We start from the raw sequence: 9078 nt of genomic DNA, 5'->3' as shown, positions 1-9078 counted from the left end.
CGTGAGGAAACCGGCATGCCCAAGAATCAAAAGTTCGACGACATGTGACATCTGCCAACCCGCACTTGGCCAGCGTGGGGCATTATGGCCTGAACGCTCATAGGAGGCCTGTGTCCCAGCGGTGGGAACATGTATGGGCTGATAATGAATGGTGGGCACATGCTTTAAATCATAAATTTTCCTGAAAATGAATTCTTTCCGTTGATTATATCACTAACAAAACACTTGATTAACATTAAAATACGATAAAAAATATAATTATTAAAAAAAAATTATGCTCGTTCACAATTAGTGTATAAAAAAATAATTAGTAATTCCACATTTACGCTAATAAGCTAGGGAATGGCTAGGGATTACATACCAATTGTATGCACGACACGTCACATAATGAATATGCGTATTTTTAAATCATTAGCAATTCAAATAGGTTGGATTAAGTGGCATAATTTATATATCTAAAGAATAAATATAGCGTATTTCTGTGACTTGTACTAAGTATAAAATATGCAAGAACGCCAATTTATGTACACATGATACGGCGCAGGAAATTAAACTATAATTGTGTATACTAATAATATAAAATTAAGAGTGCTTGTGCGTTAAAACGTACAGATTTAGGAACTACTTGACCGTTTTTTTTTATTCAAACCAAAAAACGAATCCAAAACGGACCGCTAGTAGTATTTATCCCAAAACTATTAATATAAAACAAATGACATATATTATTTCTTAGACAAATTTTACTAACAATTTAAAAGGTCTGTTATAAGATAATATGTTATGTTCAAATATAATTAAACTAATACCAAAAACTATACTATATCTACACTAATATTATAAAGAGGAAAACTTTGTTTGTTTGGTTGTAATGAATAGGCTCAAAAACTACTGAACCGATTTTAAAAATTCTTTTACCATTCGAAAGCTACATTATCCACGAGTAACATAGGCTATATTTTATTTTGAAAAAAAAATAGGGTTCCGTAAGATATTTTCGATTAACTGAAAAAAATCAACCAATGAAGTTACTTATTTTGCGTACGCTGCCTAAACTACAAAAGATAGAACCATAACATGTTAGAATTAATTGTAGATCTTCTAAAAGTCCGCGACACACTATACCTATCTATGTCGAGTGAGGCACAACAATAAAATTTTTATTTAAAAATCTTGAATTTTTTTTGGACTACATTTAAACGCGTTTATTTTACTCACGCTATTAATCCTTATCAAAATAAATTATTTCATCGATAAGTACAGTTTATGTTGATAATATTTGGTCTTTGAATGATTAAAATTGGACGTTTAGTTTTGAAGTTGTGGTGAAATTAAAATATTTCGATTTCTGCTGCACGGCCCGTTGCGAAGTGGGCTCCAGGATCTGGATGTAGATGTACCACGGGCGAAGCCGGGGCGGACCGCTAGTACATTTATAACTCCGTGGGCTGAATGATGTAATTCTTTTTATAAGAAATTATTGTCATTCAGTCTCAGTTTAGAATCAGAAAGGGTGAAATTTTTTGTAGATATATTATTTTATAAACCAATACATATCAGACGTCCTTCTTTGTATGAATTACTTTAGCAAATCAATATAATATAATACCTCACAAAGCCAAACATTAGCTTTTGGATACTTTAAAAGCATTAGAAAGATCATTGTAAACAAATCTCCAAGAAATAATGGATAAGAGATTGCTGTTAAAGTATTGGGGATATAAATGGATTCGTGTAGACTGATCATAAATATTAATACTTGTATTTTCTTTTGATTCTCTAATAATTTTACGTATATTGTATTATATGTACAGGTATTTTTTTTATGCAGGCAAATAAATAGTAGACACCTATTTCCTTTTCTATTTCAAAATCGAATCCATTTTAATTTTTCTTTATGTCCATATGTTCGTTTAGTAACCAACTTCAAAAATATTGTATCCTCTTTTTTTTGAAGTCTCTTTTTTTGAATTCAACTACATTTTATTTGTGTTTGTTAACTCACAACTTTTTACTGGGTGAACCGTTTGTATTATTCCTTTATTTGAAAGATGGTGCCTCCCGTGTGGTTCCATTTTATTTCGTCTGAATGTCAATTTGAAGGCGGTTAGTTTTTTGTTAAAAGTAATTACGCGTGGACTATCAAGCGAAATCCAATAACTACGAACAATCTCTCAATCTATTTCATACGCAACAGATATATTGATAAACATTAATATTAACATAACCTTGCGCAGTAATTCTAAAAATAATCCAAGAATCTATAAATAAAATTAAATTAACAAATCGTTGATAACATATAAATATAAATAAATATCGAGTAACAATCGGCCGATACTGATGCAATCCGGTAATACAAACACACAAATGGCACCCAATTGATATGTATTGAAATCGACAAATGGACATGGCAATGAATTAACGTGGCATGTAACAATGTTCTATTTAGTCTCGACTATTTTCTTTGTAATACGCAATTTACGCTCTGCGGTATATGAATTTTCGTTAAAAGAAAATTCACAGTTTATTTACGGGAATATAGTATTTATTATGATGTGTTAATATTGAAGAGAATTATATTTTTATCCTTAAATAATTATGATTTTAAATTTCAACTAATTTTTGCACGGTTTCAATATTTGACCAATAAAGGATGTAGAAGTAAGAGTTACTACGGTTCGGGTTAGCTAAATAACGCGGGTTCACATCTCGCCCTGTGATCAATTTTTTTTATTCTTTAAAAATTTCTCATTTATGAAGCATTTGAATGCTTTAAAAACAACATTAAAACAGATACGTACATGTGTTCTTTGTAAGTTATTATATCACCTTACATGTGAGAAGAAACATAGACCAACTTTATTATATTTATCTTCGTTTCTTTAGGAAAGTACTCAGCTATGATAGCATTTGAGCAAAAAGTGTTTTGTTATTAATAAATTCTTAAGAACTTTTTAAGTCTGCCTTTTAAAAATTGTTTTTCAATGATGAATTGAGTAAAGATTCAGCGCGTTCATAAATCATCGCATACATAAAGCCACTTATGGCATTTCTACATAATGTTTCCGTATTTTCCTATATGAAAAGTGTTTCGACGATGAAATGAATTACTTTTAGATTTTTGAAATTAATTATTTTATATTTCATGAAATAAAAATATGTTCGTTTGTGAAACTTAATAGTAAAACACTACTAGCAAAAAGGCTCTCAATTGAATTATATCATGAAAATTATTTTAATTTTCGTACAGAGCGTCGACAAAGGATTTAAAATCACTTGGAAATTTAACCTTAATAACATAAATTTCGTTTCAAAATTATTTTGATTCTACCAAGGCTGTGATAGGTCGCCGGGTCAATGGGTTTTAATACCGCTTAAATCTAATACATCTTAATGCAATTACTTCGTAACCAACATAAATTGGCTTAGGAGAAAATCTTTTTAATAAATTGTTATGTTATGTTTGATTGGTATGGAAGAATTTAATACTATTTAATTTCGTTTGAAGAAGTTCTTAACAGGAGACCAGTCTATTGGAAATCGGTGATGTTTATAAATTTAAGAATTAATAAAAAGCTACTGCATATTAAAATATTCAAAAGCATTGATAATAAAAAAAGCGTTCATAATCGATATTTTTATTTTAACGTTTGTGGAACTAGACGCACTTTAAAAGTTTCTAAAATATAAATGTAAACAAAATCATCGACTCCAAACATTAATAAGGATAAGAGAAGATGAAGTAGAGATATCAAACCACCTCCTAGTAAAAATAATTATAGGAAATGACATTTAATTTGTATTGCTTCCTATTTATGAGAGTATATATTTCTTTATATTATACATATTTACAAGAAAAAATTGTTGAGTTGTTTATTTATACTAACTAAATGTTATATTACGGAAACATAAAAATAATAGACAATAAATTATTATACGAGTACAATATATTTACCTACAAAAGTGGATATATGTACTTTGGCGTCTTTATTTTAATACACAATGCCTATAATTTTAAAATTAGAAAATTAATTAAGAAATTTACAACCTGAGAACATAGTTTACCATTTATACATTACAACTGTAAATCTAAAGCGAAGATTATTCGACCTACGATATGCACACATACGCAATATGAATCAAATAGCAAATTCTTCGAAACAACGCTGTAAAGAGATATTACATAAAGATGATCTGGATTATTATTTGGAATTCATAATAAACACAATTGTGCCATATAGTGCACGGGCAGAGGTTTGTTTTAGGGAATTTCAATTAAGTGGCAGGACCAATGGGAATAGACTAAGTTCTATACTCTAGAAAAGAACTCCCGCAAGAAATTATGGGAGTCCCTAATCGAGTATAGTCTAAATAAATGAAATAAGTAGTAAATGAATTAAATTATAATTAGGTCCCAATCTTATGTTTAACGGAAGCTGTAATAACGATATTTATATTCAATAAAAACTAATCTCATTTAATATCTCGAAACATCATAGCGTAAGCTTCCTTTTTATATTTGGAAAGTATCTATAATACTAATGTAACTCTATGACGATTTCTAAATCTATGAAAATCACTATAAATGTTTAGAAGATGTGCTAAATGAAAAAGAATGTGTTTCATTAAATAATCAATGCAGTATTTTAATATACCTACCTACAGTTTGTTAAAAAATGAACCAATGTTTAAAATCCGTAACAGCGCTTATTTTTAAGTGTATGAAAATAACCATTTAAATATAGAATAATGTGATGGAACCCGTCGTATTTTAGTACAACTAGTTTAACCCCTCTTATATTATACACCATACAGCAAGATTAATACCAAAATCAAGTATAATGATAATTTACAAGTAAGCAATGGATACCTCTACATATGTGTGCTTCATTTCAATTGAAATTGGAGTTTATTTATCTAAAAACTAAACCAACAACACTCCAACGCCACATGTCTATGAAATAATATGTTAAATTTATAAATAGACGGGTAAAGTTAGTTAAAAAGATAAGCAAGTAAATAATAGGTTACATAATACATAATAATTATTAACTTCCGTTTTACAACCACCATTATCAATATACTAATTGCAATATGAATAAAACCGGTCAGTTATTTAATGAAATATGAAGTTACAACGCATACAAGTCATGGTATCAACTGTATTGTTTAATTTTAATCTGAACTCTGTTTTCAATACACGACTGGTTATTTTATTAGATAACATGTCGTAAACAAAATTTTATGGATTGTATATTTATGAATGTAAATAAGCAAATATACATTCGCTATTGTTGTATTTTAATATATTCTATGAGATATAACTAATGATAGTTCTCTATTATAAATTGTTCAATTAATTAAAATCAATACCTATTATTGTCCACACGGGTACTTAAACGTTAACAAAGTAAACAACATATGCTTTTAAAAAACCCTAACAGCTGTTCTTTTTATCGTAAAGCATGTTTACTCATTGATTTTATACATGTTGTCACCTTGATATTACCGCTAATATCTTTTAAATCCACTTAGAAGACATTACGAGTTAAACGTTACTGCAAACTTAGTAGATAAAGCTGATTTTATCACAGCAGTGCCTACTGATAACAACTACAGTTTCAACCTTGAATTACATATGAATTTCGTGCGACCATGAAACTCGCATAACGTAAACCTAATCTCGATGCACAAACGTCACCATATACCGGCCCGTGCGAAAAAGTTCAACAAACTTATCATTCGAAATTATTTAATAAACATCGAGCGTCGATTGTTTACATACACTCTAATTCGGCGATTAGTTATTGCGTATTATTACATTGTTACAGGCATCACTGGGGGTACGGGGGCACAACTGGGAAGGGTATTTCGTATGCTTTTCAGTTAGGAATAAGTACGCGATATCCGAGCGTCGCCGGGAGCTGACAGACGCGTGCGACGCACGACGGTTCAACCACGTCTGGCGTATGAGTGCCGACCGCGCCGACTCTCTGCGCAATTTGACTACATCACGCTGTGACTCCGCTCGCGTTGCATCGGCTTGCATCCACCTGAAACGGCTGCGGTTGCGTGATTGTTTTACACATGGTTATTATTACCAAGCCTTATAATAGCTTTATTGCTTTTAATGAATGAAAAACTATGCCAGGTAGATGGTCTATAATATTAAGTCTAATAAATAGAAAAGTGATTGCTCCAGTATTGCACTAACTAATCTATTAATATCTAATTGTTCTCGATAGGTTTTCATGTTTTCTTAAATAAATAACGAAAAAATCATTAAGTTCTGATTATTTAAACTTTTCATCAAGATTGTATCGGATTTTATTAATACTGTTATTTAAGTATTAAGTTTAGGATAAATATCTATATGATTAACTTGTATTCCGCTTCGATTTTTTAAGTCGGTCCGGTAGTGCCTGAGATAAGTGTGTTCAAACAAACAAACTCTTCACCTTCATGTTATTAGTACAGATAACTAAAGTAGATACCTATACCTATTTAATGAATGCAAAATTTCAAAACAAAATTTTGCTTCGTAAAGCAACAAAAACATCCAACAACTTCATTTAGGTACCTAAATTAATAATCAATGGAATATTTTAGAACATAATGCGGTCATTAAACTACCCAGAAATATCAACAAACTTTAGCCATCATTTTATACACCATGTATGGTATTTAGACGTCTACTCCGGTCTTCCCTTTTCGCTTATTTGAAAGGGCGCGTACCCTCATGTAAAGGGGTAGGGACCCTTGCAGTGTAGCTTCTAAGTCTTAATTAAAAACCTTGTAATTACCGTGATTACTTTTTACGGTACAGTGTTTTGTCTGAGTGCTTGTGACGTAATTGTCTGCTAATATTTGCTTGAAGTTGGAATGTTCTAGAATTAATCATAGTTTTGGGAATTCTGTATCTTGCCTAATAATATGTTGTTTTAAATGCGATGCTGCATAACCTTTGTACTTACATAATACATGATATTTAATTACCTGCGTCAAATGATCCTTATACAATATGATATTACAAATATTTTTTTAATAAACCTTTTAAATAACTTAAAATATGATATTTAGGAAAAACACGATATTTTGTTTACTGAATAAACGATTGTTATTATTTTCGTAAATTAATGTCTTCATTGATATGAGGTCTATAGTAAACGTATTGCAAGTAATAAAATAAAAAAATGGAATGAATAATTTTAAATCCATTTCGGTCTCCATGTTTTTCTAATTAAAATAAGATTAGTCTTAAATGTAAACATCCGCTTAACCTAAGCTATTTACAAAAAATCAAGCCTATAATTTTGTTCATTATTGTTGTGAAAAATAAAGTCCCATCTTAATATTTAAAATTTAATTAATTATAACCTTTCTAAATCGAACGGCAATCAAATATCTAAATGAAATGATCAAGCACAATATCGTGATTTTGAGCAATTACTTTCGATACAAATATTACCTAATATTTATTAGCAACATTCACCAATATAACCACTCTACCCCTTGACCGATATAAAGCAGAGCTTGAACTAGATATTGCTATATGAGCTAAAACAATACAAGGCTAATCGGTCAAGTGCAAGCTGGTATATATTCGAAACTTATACTTTGCTTCAATTATATTTGATATATCTGATGCATAAGATACTAGTATGAGGTAAGGTGGTGAATAAACTAATAAAGCTAAATAGTTATTTTTTACAAAACACTATTTATCAAAATAGGACCGTATGGAAGGCACCAGGCTTCAAATCCTATTAATATTATAAATGCGAAAGTTTGTATGGATGTATGGATGTATGGATGTTTGTTACTCTTTCACGTAAAAACTACTGAACCAATTGCAATGAAATTTGGTACGTAGACAGCTGGATAACTGGAATAACATATAGGCAACTTTTTATACCGATATTCCTACGGGATACGGACTTACGCGGGTGAAACCGCGGGGCGCAACTAGTAAAAAATAATCATTACAATCAGTTCACCGAGTAAAATGTTACGAGGTAAATAATTCTTTTTGAAGTCGATTAATAAATATTAAGTCTTTGGCAATAAGAAATAATGTTACTTTTGATGCAATACTTTCAAAATAGATTACTAACAAACATACGAATAAAAAAACTTCCTATTTTGAATATTTATATACAATTTGAATGTTTGTTGATCGTTTAAGCAATAAGAACAGATTGGTTTTGGAAAGCAAAAAGATACCAATATATTTAGTGAACAAAATAAAATGAAATATGTGGGAGTCGAACACATTTCGGCACAAATTGTGCCAGGTAGAAGGTAGGGGAAGGTAGCTCGGCGCACCTCCACAGAAGATCGACGAGAAATATAAGTATGTAAATGCTACTGAGATTTGTTCGTTACGTGGGGGAGCCGAAGACCCATATCCTTTTGTGATGCTTCAATTTCTTTATTTTCTTCGTCAATCCTTTCCTTTTCCCTTATCCTCAGATAGTTAAAGCGTTTGCAACGGCCCTATCTGTACAAACGTTCTTGGGCAGTGATAATCGTTTACCCACCTGTTCGGATGGCATTAAATATATTCTTTCTTTTCCTTCTTAATACATAAAACGCAAAGGTGACTGACTGACTGACCAATCGGGCTGAATTTGGCTTAATAATAAACATTGTGAAGTAGGCCTCTGCTAAGAAAGAATTTTGATAAATTCTCCCCACGAAGGGATAAAATAGGGAATGTAAGTTTGTTATTAAAATTTACTTTGACCACGCAGGCGAATTATGTGGGCAATAATTATCAGCTCGCATCGGAGAAGTACACCGGCACAGAACACCTGTGTGAAATAATGTCATGTTATGTTTCAAACGGTGAGTGGGGGGACCGAAGGCCCGTTTTCTTATCCTTACCTTTACCAGTCCATTCCTTTTTTCCCGTCGTTGCAGTCACTTCTGCGAAATATCATGGCCAGTGGTGATCGCTTACCAACAGGCGAACAACCAGCTCAGTTTCCCTCTATGACAAAAAAAAATATTTAGAAATTAAAAACTTTTCAACGGATTTTAAACGCGATTTATTCATTATATTATTAACCCGACGTTTCG

General features: G+C 31.0%; 1 protein-coding gene across 6 annotated transcripts in view; it reads right to left on the bottom strand.

Moving 5' to 3' along the window:
• The window catches only part of LOC119829305 (solute carrier family 12 member 4), a 278428-nt gene extending 272433 nt beyond the window's left edge, over positions 1 to 5995 (bottom strand). For 3 of the 6 annotated variants that reach the window (XM_038351759.1, XM_038351765.1, XM_038351767.1), the window contains exon 1: positions 5783 to 5974. The gene's annotated coding sequence lies outside the window, so the exon portion shown is untranslated. Of the gene's footprint in view, positions 1 to 5623; positions 5736 to 5782 lie in introns of those variants that run through there. The other 3 variants (XM_038351761.1, XM_038351760.1, XM_038351762.1) reach the window with 3 other exon arrangements.
• Between the last annotated feature and the right edge of the window lie 3083 nt (positions 5996 to 9078).

The sequence above is a fragment of the Zerene cesonia genome, chromosome 10 (assembly GCF_012273895.1).
Source record: "Zerene cesonia ecotype Mississippi chromosome 10, Zerene_cesonia_1.1, whole genome shotgun sequence".
NCBI lineage: Eukaryota > Metazoa > Arthropoda > Insecta > Lepidoptera > Pieridae > Zerene > Zerene cesonia.
This window is presented reverse-complemented; position numbering and strand designations above follow the sequence as displayed.